The 14,858-nt window shown below is 39.8% G+C and overlaps 1 protein-coding gene across 1 annotated transcript in view; it reads right to left on the bottom strand.

Moving 5' to 3' along the window:
* Positions 1–13,199, bottom strand: part of CD28 (CD28 molecule) — a 63,508-nt gene extending 50,309 nt beyond the window's left edge. The window contains exons 1-2 of the mRNA XM_077154791.1: positions 13,138–13,199; positions 12,682–12,838 (exon numbers count right to left, since the gene is read on the bottom strand). The gene's annotated coding sequence lies outside the window, so the exon portion shown is untranslated. The remainder of the gene's footprint in view (positions 1–12,681; positions 12,839–13,137) is intronic.
* Positions 13,200–14,858: the final 1,659 nt, after the last annotated feature.

The raw sequence follows: 14,858 nt of genomic DNA, 5'->3' as shown, positions 1-14,858 counted from the left end.
GAATATCTGAAATGGGAACTTTTCCACAAAGGGATTGGAGGGGAAATAGAAAATAAATACTAAGACAAGCTTAAAAAAAATTATATGGAAGGGCTAGGGGCCCAAAATAGCTAAATCTTTCTTGAAAAAGAAGAATGAAATTGGAGTACTCACACTTCCAGATCTTGAAACTTATTACAAAGCCATAGTAAGCAAAAGAACATAGTACTGGCACAAGCACAGACATAGAGTGCAACAGAATCAAATTGAAAGCTCAGAAATCAATGCTTTTATTTATGGCCAGCTGATTTTTGACAAGGAGGCAAAGAACTCTCAATTGGGAAAGACGGTCTCTTTCACATATGGTGCTGGCAAAACTGGATATCCATTTGCAAAAAAGGAAGGACCTTATACAAAAATCAACTCAAATGTATCAAAGGCCTAAATATAAGAGACAAAACTATCAAGCTGCTAGAATAAAATGTCAGGAAGTAACTTCATGACCTTGTATTAGGCAATTGTTTCTTAGACTTTATACCCAAAACACAAGCAAAAAAAAGAAAATAATAAATTTTTATCAGAATTAAAAACTTTTGTGCCTCAAAGGACTTTATCATGAAAGTAAAATGACAGCCTACATAATGGGAGAAAACATTTGGAAACAAATATCCAATAAAGGCTTGATATCTAGGATATACAAAGAAATCCTCACTTAATGACAAAACTACAAACCAATTTAAAAATGGGCAAAAGACATGAATAGATATCTCTCAAAGTAGATATAAAAATGACCAGGAAGCATACAAAAAGATGCTCAACGTCATTATTCATCAGGGAAATGCAAATCAAAACCACAATAAGATATCATTTGATATCCATTAGAATGGGTGCTATTTAAAAAAAAATAGAAAATAAGTGCCAGAGAGGATGCAGAGAAATAGAAACACCCATTCATTGTTGATGACGATCTAAAATGGTGCAGCCACTGCAGAAGACAGTTTGATAGTTAGTTCCTCAGAAAGCTAAGTATAGTACTACCATATGACACAGAAATCTCACTGTGCATATACCCAAAAGAACTCAAACAGGGATTCAAACAGATATTTGCACACCAATGTTCAAAGCAACTTTATCATTGCCGAAAGATGGAAGCAGAGTGCACAGGTGGGCAGTGGTAGAATGCTCAACTTTCATGCAGGAAACCTGGGTTCAATTCCCAGACAGCGCACGCAAAAAAAGAAAAAGATGGAAGCAACCCAAGTGTCCATCAACTGATGAATGGATAAATAAAATATGGTATACAGAATATTATTCAGCCAGGGGGTGCAAGGGTAGTTCAGTGGTAGAATTCTCACCTGCCATGCAGGAGACCTGGGTTCAATTCCCAGCTCATGCACTTCCCAGAGAAACCAACAAAAACAAACAAACAAAAAATTCATCAAATGGTGCTGCAATAACGGGATACCCACATGGAGAAAGAATGACATATGACCCCACCATACAACATACAAAAAGAAGAAAAGAAAGAATATTATTCAGCCAAAAAAAGGAATGATGTTCTGATACATGTGACAACTTGGATGAACTTTGAAGACATCATGTTGAGTGAAATAAGCCAGACACAGAAGGACAAATATTGTATGATCTCACTGGTTTAAGACCATACAGTTATAATCTATAATAGAGATCACCAGGAGATGGGGAAGGATAGGCAATTGGAAGTTAAAGCTTAAAATGTTCAGGGTTCCTATGTAGAATGATGGAAATGTTTTGTAATGGGTGATGGTAGTACATCACTGTAAAAATAATTAACAGCACTAAAATATATATCTCAATATGATTAAAAGGGGAAGTGTTAGATTGTATATAGTAACAGAACAAAAGATTTTAGAAAACCATGGATTTACCCTACCCAAACAATGAACCCTAAATTAAACCATGGACTACAGTTAATAGCTAATAGCACAATGTCTTTTTAATGGTCTGTCTATTTTTTTCTAGATAAACTCAGGATTCCTTAATCCAAACATGCTTTGAAATTCAAGGGCATATGCATTCAGATGAAACAAATAACCTTAAGCAATCAATAATTTTTCTGAGTTTTGATCTGACTACATGGCTTGTTGGAGAAAAATACAACACAGGAGTCCATATTCTATACGGTATTTGAAACTTAGTATGAATTATGCCTGGTGGTAAGACTCTGATTTAAAAAAGGGAAGGAGGTGGATTTCTGGGTCTTCACCAAATACTGCTCCCTATGACCAGAGAGTTTCTCTTAAGCCTGGCTAACTAAACCCACTCAGCCTTTCAGCTTCACAGTAAATATAACCTCCTCAGAGAGGCTTTCTAGCGTCACCATCATCCATACACTCTCAGACCTCTGACCCATCTAAATCAGATCTCTCTGCTTTATAACCTCCATTATGGGTTGAATTGTGTCCCCTCAAAAAGTAAGTTCAAATCCTAACCCCTGCTCCTATGAATGTGACCTTATTTGGAAATAGGATCTTTGGAGATGTGATTAGTTAACATGAGGCCAAATTGGATTAAGGTAGGTCCTAATTCAATATGACTGCCATCTTAATAAAAAGAGGGAAATTTTGATACAGAGACAGAAAAACAGGAGAGGAGAGGATTCCATGTGAAATCAGAGGCAGAGATTGAAGTGCTACAGTCACAGCCAAAGAACTCCAAGAATTCCTCATAACCACCAGAATCTTGGAAGAACCAAAGAAGGAGTCTCCCCTGCAGATTTCACAGCATGGTCCTGTCCACTCCTTGATTTCAGACATCTATCCCCCAGAAGTGTGAGACAATAATTTCTGTTGTTTTAAGTCCCCTGGTTTGCAGTACTTCATTACAATATCCCTAGGAAACTAATACACCCTCCCTGCTATAAACCCCATCCCAGTTCTTCTATAGTGTGGTGACATGCCATGAAGGAAAAGTAACTCCATATTTATTCGTGTTATTGCCTGTTTAATGTCCCCTTTAGACTATAAGCATTATGAGGTAGAGGCCATGTCTCTCTCATTCATAGCTGTATCCCATGTCTAATATATGGTGAGTGCTCACAAAGTTATTTATTGAAAGAATCAGTCCTCCATTGCTCTCCTGCCCCCCAATCAATATGCCTATTACTGAGGGTTCCTCTCTCCAGTACCCTGATCAGAATAATCTTCCTATGCCTGGCTCCCTAATATTATAACACCAAGAGCGCTCCAGTTCAACATACTCCTCAGCCTCTGTCACCAGCTAGTCTTATATCTCTGTCTGCTCCCCTATTGTGAGCTGAGCCAAACAATGTAGGGAGCACAAAGACCTATATCCTTTACAACGCATATATCTTACATCCAAGGGCAGAGTAATGTCTAACCACCCACCATCTCCCTCTCCTCTCCCTGTTCTTGTTTGCTAGCTGCTGGAATGCAACACACCAGAGATGGATTGGCTTTTAATAAAAAGGGATTTATCTCATTAGTTCTTCAGAGGAAAGGCAGCTAACTTTCCACTGAGGTTCTTTCTTACGTGGAAGGCACAGGGTGGTCTCTGCTGGCCTTCTCTCCAGGCCTCTGGGTTCCAACAACTTTCCCCAGAGTGATTCCTTTCTGCATCTCTAAAGGCCTGGGCTGAGCTGCTAGTGCTGAGATGAGGTATGCTGAGCTGCTTGGGCTGTGCTACCTTGACCTCTCTCATTTAAGTACCAGCCAATTAAATCAAACATCATTCATTACAGCAGGCACGCCTCTTAGCCGACTGCAGATGTAATGAGCAACAGATGAGGTTCATGTAATATTGGCTCATGTCCACAGCAACAGAACTAGGTACCTTCACCTGGCCAAGTTGACAACTGAATCTAACTACCACATTCCCCTAGGACACCCATGACTCCCTCATGGTTCCCTTCATGGCCCTTGGAAGATGAGGATGTTTCCTACAGTGAATTCATGCACAACTTCAACTTACCACTCAGTGCAGAAAAGGAGAGAGAAAACTGGCTTGGAAATAAGTGGCTAAAATCACAGTTTGGTTTGGTTTGGTTTGGTTTTTGAACTGAGGTGAAATTCACATAACATAAAATTAACCATTTTAAAGTATACAATTCAATGACATAAGGCTGAAAAGCACAGGCTTTGAAGTCCCACTTGCTTAGTTTAGATTTCAAATCTCCAGTTGAGCCACTTTGATCTTAGAAAGTCACTTAATCTTCCTTAGCCTCAATTCCTCATGTGTAAAATAGAGATTAAAAACCCTCACTCAGTATGTTGTCCATATTTCATACAATGTATGAATCTCTTCCACCCTTAAGACAGAAATAAGATTTAATGAATATCAATTTCACACTCATAATAGGGGCTGAATAAATGTTTGTTGGAGCAACCAGAATTGATAATTGAGTATATGTTCAATACTCTTATGGGGATTGATTCTACTTCATGACATGAGTGCCACCAGAACCCTGATTTAGATATTAGCATAGTATTCCTCCTTGATGCACAGTCTTTTAATAAGCAGGATGAAGGTACCAGATAAACTACAAAGTATCATCGAGAAGTCCTTAAGAATTATAGTTGTCCAGCTGGTCAACCAGAAGTCCTATGGCTGTTTCCAACTCATGGAGAGTAAGCCTACAAAGATAATATCTTCTTTGATCTAAATTCCAGTTAGAAACTTGTCTTTCATTTTAGTTTCTTATTTTCCCCAAAGTGCTGCCTTACAGAAGTTCTTTGAAATGCTCTCACAGTGATTGTGGGAAAATAATGAAGCCTGAAATTCTCTCTTTGAGCTGTGTGGTATTATCCAGCTGTTTGTATGAAAAACTTATTCAAATATATAGACAAAGACTAAGCAAAGAATGTGGTGCATATTATCACAAGTCAGCCTGAAAAAAAAACGGATGCTAAGTCAAGAAATGAAAAACAAGAAACAGCTGCCATATGCTTACTAACTCCACAAAGAATCATAAAAGAATTACAGAAATTATTACAAAAAGTATTATAAGAAGATATATTATATTTGCAGAGGCAACTATCAGGCTATATCAAGGATAGTCTAAAATATGAAAAATATGGCTTAAAGTATCTGGTCCTGTTTTTCTATCTTCCATTCTTGATTAAAAGAGAAAGCCAACTTAAAAAAATGAAAAGCAATGATCTAAAAACCTTTTGATCACTTATAGAGGCAGCCCTATCACTCCAAGTGATAAAAGCAATAGCCAACATTTATTGAAGGCTTTCTACAGCCAGGCATTGTGGTAAGCATTCTGCATGCATTATCTCATTTAACCTCACAACCACTCTAGCAGGGTGGGACCATTTAATCTCCATTTTATAGGGTAGGAAAAAGAAGCTAAACAAGATTATGTAATTTGCCTACGATCACAGAGTGATTCCACAGCTCAGTTGACTCTAAAAGCTGAACTACAGATTCAAGAGCCATCGGAGAAGTGGACACAATCCCAATCAATGAACAACTTGAATATATGTTTGGTACTAAATGGTGATTATGAGCAAGGTCTTCAAAGAAAAACATGTCTTCTTTATAGACACACCTGACCTTTAGCTGCCACTTCATAAAGACTCAACTAAAAGTCCATATGTGATTTATAAATTATTTTCTCAGTCAAGAGTATGCAGTTCTCAATACTCCATTGCTGACTTCATGTTTTTGTGGACTGAGTCAAGAGCAAGAAGCAAAGTTTGCCTGGTCTTAACACCATCCAGGAAGAATTCATCCTGACCAGATCAAGAAGTTGTGTACTTTCAGAGAGAAGGATACATGATGAGCCCAGGCAATGCTGATCTCAGCTGTATGGCAGTTCCATGACAACAACTTTATTCACTTGAAAATCTAAAAAAAGTAGAAGGGAAGTAGCAGACACAGAAAACATCAATCACCACCATTAAAGACTGAGAAAGACTGTTATCCATCAGAACCCAGCTAAACCATTAGGACAAGGTGAACTTACAGGTTTTTGGACCCAAAGAGTCTATCAGGAAAGTCTACTGGGCTGTCCTCAAAATCCTATTATTCTGAAAATCTAATGTTTTTATGGTCTCACTGAACAATGTTCTTTTGGTCTCACTATAGATCAGATCAAGCATCCTGTATTAGGCTGAATTTTTCATTTTTTTAAACAACTGGGACATTTGGATATTTTCTGGAAACAGGAATGTTAATTAAATATGACTGGGGTTGGGAGGGCAAGGTAAGGAATGTATTTCACTCTACATCTTGTATTGAACCTGATCTGACCCTCTTCTATTCCCTACTGTGCAATCAGCGGAAGAGTAAGGAGGTAACCTCTGACCCTTTCAGGAACTACAATCTTGTCTTGTCTTGGGAAAATTATCATGCTTGGTTTTTCTCCTTTTGAAACAATTTTAAGGGCCTTCGTCCCCTAACATATTGTTTAGTGCAGCACCTCCAGGAAATAGAACCATTAACTTCAAAATTGTTTTCCATGGACTCTCATGTTTCTGGGCCCCCATGGGAGCCTTCCCATACTCCCCCTGCTATATCTCCCTCTCTCTTACCCCTTTTTACTGGCTCCCACACTCACAGAATAAGGAAGGTCAATCTGAATACATCTGTCCACATCTCCGGAATGCCAAAGAAGAGTAACAGCTGCTGACCTCTGTTCTGAACACATGATCTTGTTTGTCCCAAAAGTAAATTGGGTAAACTCCAGCTAATATATGCAATCTCTACTTCCTATGAAGAATATAGAGCCAAGAGTATATTCTCCCCATACTTGCTTTGGCACTGGCTGTAAAAACAACCTGCTTTCAAGTACTGGATTCTATTAGCACTAATAATAATGTTAACAATAATAATAATCACTTTAACTAAAATTTATTAAGCATTTGCTGTGTTCCAGATATAATACAAAACTACAAGTTTCCCAAATTCTTAAGCTTTAATTTTTCCTTTAAGTTTTGAAAAACACAGAACTTGTCTTTCTCTCTAAGTCTTCTAGATCTTAATACACACACAGTCTTATTACCTCCCATGGGCACAGATGATAAAATTGAAGACTCTGTGTTTCCTCTTAGAAGTATTAGAGGGGGAAGAAAAGGAGCTCAGGGAGAAAAAAAGGGGGAACTTGGCTGAGATGTTATATGATTCCCAATAGTAACAGGAAGAAAAAAGAATGAAGAGGCTATGGCCTAGAGTAAGGGCCAGACAAATCTATTACATACCTAATAATCCACCCAGAAATATCCATTAACATCACGGCATACACCATATCTTTTATACATTTTCTCAAGGTAAATTCCACACTAAATGTGTTCTCACAGAACAAGATTGGAATCACATAGAAATCTCATCTACTTCAGGAATCTAAACTAGTTGGTATCACTTTTTCATGCTCTTGTTCACAGCCACTTTGCTATGCCAAAGCATTGTAGGTCTCTTCTAGAAAAATTGGAATTGTTTAGCTGACTTCTAAGCAGAATAAACCAGAATTTCCTCCACTGAAAATATACCCATTCACCCAACAAATATGTAGTCAATGCCTATGACACAGAAGGCATCTCGCTACAGCCTGGAGATCCAGGGGTGGAAAAGACAGCACTCTTGCCTCAAGGATCTCAAGTCTGGAAGAAACATTGAGGACAAGCCTTCAACTTGAAAGCCCCTAACTTGACTGGAGCCATCAGGAAAAGCTTCTCAGAGTAGGGCCACTGTGAGTCAAAGGGTGAGTAATATTGGCCAGACCAACAACAGGGAAGAAAGGGACTTTTCTTCCAGGCAAGGAATATACTACATAAAAAAAAAGCCTAGAAGCATAAAAGAAGCATAGCTTGCTTAGAGAACTGTAAGGCTCTCAGTGTGGCTGGAGCGAAAAGGACACTGAGAAAAGGAAGGGGGGTGGCAGATAGGCAGGGACCTGTCATGAAGGACCTTTTATGCTATGCTCAGCAGCTTTACCTTTGTCCTGAGAGCAATGGGGAACCTTCACAATATGCATCAGCACAAAGGTTTGGGCTGCTATTATAGGTTGGAGAGTGTGCTTATTTGAAGCTGGTATATACCTCAGAAAGGGCCATGTTCATTTAGTCCATTCCTGCGGGTGCAGACCTATTGTGGGTGGGACCATTTGATTAGGTTGTTTCAATTGAGATGTGACTCACCCAAGTTAAGGTAGATCTTGATCCTTTACTAGAGTCCTTTATAAGAGGATAAAAGGCAGAAAAAGCTGAGAGAGTTGAGAGAGAGAAAACCCCCGAGATGCTAAGAGAGGACCTACAGAAGCTCAGAGAGGAGGCCTCAGGAACCAGAAGCTGGAAGCAGATGCTGGCCATGTGCCTTGCTATCTGACAGAGGAACCCCAGACTCTTCAGAGTCCAGGTATCACCCTGTTGATGCCTTAATTAGGACATTCTTATGGCCTTAGAACTGTAAATTTTAAGTTAATAAATCCCCATTGTAAAAGCCAACCCATTTCTGGTGTATTGCATTCCAGCAGTTTTAGCAAACCAAAACAGGGAGACATCAGCTCTTAGATCCAGGATGTAAAATAGGTTTAATCTCTTACAGCAACTAAACCTGATTGCTATCAGCTGCCTGAACCACCATGTTGAAATGGATTTCTGTGACCACATCCCATTTCAATGGGAGCATGGGAAAGGGTAGGGGGAGACAAGGAAATGTCATCATGTGATTCCTTGATCTGGATTATAATAAAGTCATGAATGCAGATCAGATTGCAGGCTTCTCTTCCTCACCTGTCCCTTAAATCTTGGTATTATCCAGAGTTGGGTTTGAGGATGTTAAATTATACCCTTTTACTTGCTAATTCAATTCTGAATCTAAGAGAGACTTGTGAAGATAAAAGAAGAAGGTTGGTAGAGATGAAAATATCACTGATGGAGTACTATCAGAGAATATGGCTAAGATGTATGATCACATGAAACACCCCAGAATTAGGTGGACTTACCCTCCAGTCATGGGCATTGTGAGAAAACCAGAGGCCACCTACAGGGACAGAGTCTTTACTGCTAAGCACAACATGGTCCAGTGCAGAACATAAGCTCTCTGCAGGTGATGGATCCCAAAGGTGGCAGGCAGCAGGAACCAGAGGAACACAAGGTCAAGGGAGAGTTTCAGGTGGGAGAGACCCAAGCAGTTTTCATGCTCACACTCAAATTATATGGCAAAGAACAATACTGAAGAAATAAGAGAAGAGATGTCTGTACAGCAAAAAGTACCAGAGGACAGGAGAGGAAGTAGGCTTGGGAGAAAGACCTCAACCTTAACTAAACAGGAAAAAACTTCCTTTGAGAATTTTGTGCTTGTTTAGAAAAACAGAAGTTATAGCAGTTACAGATTAACTAACATTGATCAAGCACATTTCAACCCACACATGTAATCTCATATAAACCCTGTGTAGGAATCATTATTATCAATCCATTTTACACATGTGAAGGCCTAGTAAGTTACAGAAAAGGTCTCAAACACACCTCTCCCACCTCTGAGATTTTGACCTTGAGAAGGCTTGTGAATTCTTGGCATCTGACTTCTTGTTCTTTGCTGTTAAACCATCACTTCAGAGCAAGTTTCCACTAGACTGTGTGTATCAGAAACGATCATACATTCTGTGTGGTGGAGTGGGAGGCAGTAGGGGTGAGTAGGTGAATAGCCTGTTATGCTTTAAATTCTGAAGAAGTAAGCAAACATCTCTTCTTCCCTCTCCCTCTCGTCTCTCTCCCTTCAAGATGCAGAAATAGAAGCATTTTAATTTCAGCAGAGTGGCGTGAATATAGAGTGCTCATCTCTGGATGCCACCTCAGACTTGTGGGAAAATAGGCTGACTTCTCAGGGCCTGCTAATGGTGCTAAGTCTCCACTGAGAAATTCAGACTTCCTAAAAATAACATCCATAAGGTGGCTAAATAGTGGGAGGTGACAGACTGGCTAATGATTCGCATCATGCTTGCAGATGTTGCCTCTGAGGACAACGAGGTTATAGCCAAAGGGAATAGGGAGGACTCAGTCTGGCCAGGCCCTGGAGGAAATGGTTTCAAGAAAATGATATCCGTTCTGTTCCTGGATCTCCGATTACAAAGGTTGGCAGAAATGCACACTTCGTACCCAAGAGTGTGGTCAAGTTCCCTCAGGTCTATCTCTAATCTCTCTAGATCTTGCACTTATTTTTTTATTTCTCAGATGTTCAATCTCTGAATTTGTCCCAGGCTAGACCAAAATATGTTTAGCTTTCTGTACAAATATGGAGTTGACAAGTATTTGTTGCCTCTTCCCTTTTTCTACTCAGATTGCAAAAATGTCCCATGTGAAAAATGTCCCAAACTTTCCTATTATGTCCAACTAGCAAGACTGTGTCCAAAAAGTCCAGCAATTCATAACTCTTTCTGTTTGAGAGATCCCTTTGGCCATCTGGGAACCTAAAGATCCTTTTCAGAATAATGTTTTGAAGTGTCTTAACCAAAATACATAGGATTGCAAAGAAAACCGATTCTATTGAAATTCAGTTTACATAATTAAAAATAAATATTTGTGATATAGTAATAAATGTGTTTCTTTATGAGCACATTGTCTGGACAATAGATCCAAAAATCCTTCTAGCAGTTAAGACACATTCTCCCCCTCAATCTTTCTGCTGCAGACCCACTTGCATTTTTTTTAAGCCTCTAAAGCTCTAATTTCTTTATATCTTAGATACTTAGCATCTCTTTTTGGTGCCTGGAATATTTTTCCTCTTCTCTTTTCCCAGGGCTCTTTCCTCCTACTGACCTACTGACAGTTATTTCTGACCAGCCTGTGTCAAATTTATTACCTTTCTCAACATCCAGTTTGCTTTTCATAAGTGACCATAATCTGTAATTATTTTATGTGTTGATTAGTTTGTGTTTGTCTCCTCTGTTAGAGGGGAAGCTTCTTGGGCTAGTTTGAAGCTATTTTGTACCCCAGAAAATGCCATGTTCTTTTAATCCATTCCTGTGGGTGCAGACGTTGTCAGTGAGACCTTTTGATTAGGTTGTTTCAATTGAGATGTGACCCACCTAATTCAAGGTGGGTCTTCTTTTTTTAATATTTTTATTATAAACAACAAACAAACATACAAACATTCTTGACATGCAAGCATTCTTGACATGGTTACAATCAATGGCTCACAATATCATCACATAGTTGTGTATTCATCACCATCATCATTTTTTTTTAACATTTGCATCTCTCCAGCAAAAGAAAGATAAAGAAAACTCATACATGTCATACCCCTTACCCCTCCCTTTCATTGACCATTAGTATTTCACTCTACTCCATTTATTTTAACCTTTGCTTCCCCTATTATTTGTTTATTTCTTATTTGTACTTTTTACTCATCTGTATATACTGTAGATAAAAGTAGTATCAGACACCAAGGTTTTCATGATCACACAGTCATGTTGCGAAAGATATATCATTGTACAATCATCTTCAAGAAACATGGCTTTTGGAACACAGCTCTACAGTTTCAGCACTTCCCTCTAGCCATTCTAAAACACAACTACAAAGGGATATCTATATAATGTGTAAGAATAACTTCCAGGATAATGTCTCAACTCTGTTTGAAATCTCTCATCCATTGACACTTTATTTTGTCTCCTTTCTCTCTTCCCCCTTCGCTTGAGAAGGTTTTCTCAATCCCTTGATGCTGAGTCCCAGCTCATCCTAGGATTTCTGTCCCACATTGCCAGGGAGGTTTACACCCCAGGGAGTCAAGTCCCACGTGGGGGTTGGGGGGAGGGCAGTGAGTTTGCTTCCGTGTTGGCTGAGAGAGAGAGATGGGCCACATCTGAGCAACATCAAGGTGGGTCTCAATCTTTTACTGCAGTCCTTTATGAGAATAAAAGACAAAAGCCCAGAGAGTTCAGAGGGGAACACCCAGAGATCTTAGAGGAAGAAAAGGCCCAAAGGAGCTGAAAGGACCCACAGAGGAAGTTACTGGAATGACAGCTGAAGGCAATGAAACCCAGGAGCTAAAGACCAGCAGACATGGCCATCTGCCTTCCCAGCTGACAGAGGTATCCCAGATGCCAGCAGCCTGTCTTCAGAATCCAGGTATCATCCTGTTGATGCCTTAATTGGGACATTTTCATGGCCTAAGAACTGTAAATTGTAAGTTAATAAATCCCATTTTAAAAGCCAACTCATTTCTGGTGTATTGCATTCCAGCAGCTTTGGGATACTAAAGCACTTTTTAATGACAGGGAGCTCATCCTGGCCATTCGCCTCTATACCCCAGCACAATTCCAAAGCCTAGCATATAGCAGGCACCCAAAATTTGATAAACAGGTTAGGTAATAGAGAACATTCCCTATTGAAATATGCAGCTCTAGAATCTGTACTGTACACATTAAACTCCTGTACCAGAGCAGTAATGGAAGGTAAAGCAGGATGTAGTATCAGATAATATATATTTTAAAACATTCCATAACCTTATGGCCCAGAAGCAGAACCCCATTTGGGAAAGAAAAGTAAAGCATTAGAGGATTTTGGCCTAGTCTGATTGTCTGTTACCTGTTGATCCGGCTGCCACAGTTCACTCTACTTGATGTGCCAGCATCTAACAAATGGTGTGGAGAAGTTTATGCCTCTGTCTCTGATTCCAGGGAGGTTGGTAGTATGAAGCACAAGCTTGTTTAATCCCCAGAACCACAGAGGTGTACACTTCAGGAACACCTCCCATACTTACTGGCCAGGTGCCCCCTCTGGCAAACTCTCTCAACTCCGTGTCATGGTACCAGAAATGGTGATCTGGGGGGAAGGAGTCATCACTTCCTTTGCAGGCCATTCCTGCATTTTCCAGATGATTCGTGAGCAGTTTTCCGTGCTAGGCTCATTGGTATGGACTAGGAATACAAAAATAAATAAAACATGCCTTCAAGTGGTCCGAAACAGGCAAGTAAACCAATAACAGAACTTGTACAAGGAAAGTTTCTGCTTTTGCACTGAAAGGAGCAGAGGGCATTACTTTGGCTCATGTAGATTCCCTCTTAATAGTCTAGAAAACTCTATTTAAATGAATCTGCATGATAAAGGCACCCACAGAGATATTCATAGATATGTGTACATTCCCATTGGCTAACTCTCCCAAAATACTGAAAATACCAATTAGGAAATAAGTCTCCCTTGAAAGGGCATACTTTACCATTCACTGCATTTACTGTTGCTTTAAGGGAATGTCTGGAACTTCTGCACGGCCCAACCCAGTAAGCACAATGGAACATTCTCCTTGGGATTACCTCACTCCCAGTGACCCGCACAGGAAATAATTATTTTGGTAGTCGCCAGTAAACAGCGAAACACACTTGAAAAATAAGCTCTTTTTGACCCCGCAAGACAGTGGCTTCATAAGCATAGCCGAACCTAGTTTCTATCCAAATTCAACAATTTTGTTCATAAACGGTGCCTTATTCTTGGATAGTGGGTTCCCAGAGCCAGGCCACACTTCAGGGTTCTGCCAAAACACCACAGCAAACAGTGGTTTCATTGTATCTCTGGCTAAAGAAGAACATAGCATCAAAGAAAAATTAGATTTCTTTCCTGGGATAGAATATGGAAATTCCATAGATGTCCTGGCAACGAATTTAAACATTGCAGTCATGTCTGAGAATGTATCCCTGCTCTTTCAGACTTCAATCACAGAGAGTACCAGAAAAATATGGCAACATTTGCAGAAGTACGTGACAATTCTTGGGCTGGATTTTTGAACCTAAATGAAAAGTCTAGCCCTTCACTCCCTATTCTAGTTAGGGCCTAATTTCCTAGTTCTTTCTTTTTCTGTGTAACTCATAAAAGACACAACCCTAACTGGGAGCTGTGGAGCTTCCAAGAAATTTGTCCCTTAGGGAAGTAAAAGCTACTTGTTGAAAGCAGATGAGTTGGATTAAGGAGACAGTGTTCTCACCTAAAATCCCTTCTATTCTACTCAAATCCAATGTCACTAAATTAATCAGGACAAAATTTTACTACTTTAACAAAGATCAAAAATACTAACAGTTCAAATACAATAGATCTTTTTTCCTCTCTCATCTAACAATCTGGGAGTAAGCAGTGCAGGAATGATGTGGCAGCACCAGGGTGCCTTCTGTTTGGTAGCTTTGCCATCATCAGACCTACATGGTTCAGGGTGAACCACCATCACATCAGAATTCCAGCCAGCCAGAAAGGTGGAAAAAAGGAGAGCCCTTGCCCTCCCTTTGAGGGCACACCCAGAAGTAGCATCACTTCTGCTTATATCCCATTGGTCAAAATTAAACAAGTGACCAACCGAGCTTCAAAGGTTCAATTATATATTGGGGATTCTGTTACTACAGAAGAAAAGAGAGAATAAATATTGAGGGACCGCCAATGGTTTGCCATAGCAGACAATTTTCAGATCATTCTTTGATAATGGAGCTTCTCAGAAGACATAGACTCTTTTCCTGCAAAGCTACCACAGAAACACTGTCTTCCAAAATCACTCCATTCAACAGACCACCTGTGCAGTATGACATGATACTGATATGCCTAAGGAATCAGAAGCCAGGAGAATAGAACCGTAGCATAATGCCTGAGCGACTTGTATGGTAATACCTGGCCAGATCAGGAAGCAGGGCTGCACCTCCTCCTGGGAAACACCATTGAGATGGCTCTTGTTAAGTCTGAGCAGTACCACCATTTATCATATAGACCAAAGACACTACTTTGATTACCTGAAAACCCATAGATTGTACCATGTTGTGAGAAAGATTGTCTCACACTGCCTTCTGTAGCCCTAATAGGAAAATGATGTAATAACAAGTCAGAGAGACAAAGCTCCTGGGTAGTTTCAGCTTTGGAAAGGAGGGGTGGATTTATCCAACTGTGAAACCCCAATAGAGTAGCCTA

Source organism: Tamandua tetradactyla, chromosome 3 (assembly GCF_023851605.1).
Source record: "Tamandua tetradactyla isolate mTamTet1 chromosome 3, mTamTet1.pri, whole genome shotgun sequence".
NCBI classification, from domain to species: Eukaryota; Metazoa; Chordata; class Mammalia; order Pilosa; family Myrmecophagidae; genus Tamandua; species Tamandua tetradactyla.
This window is presented reverse-complemented; position numbering and strand designations above follow the sequence as displayed.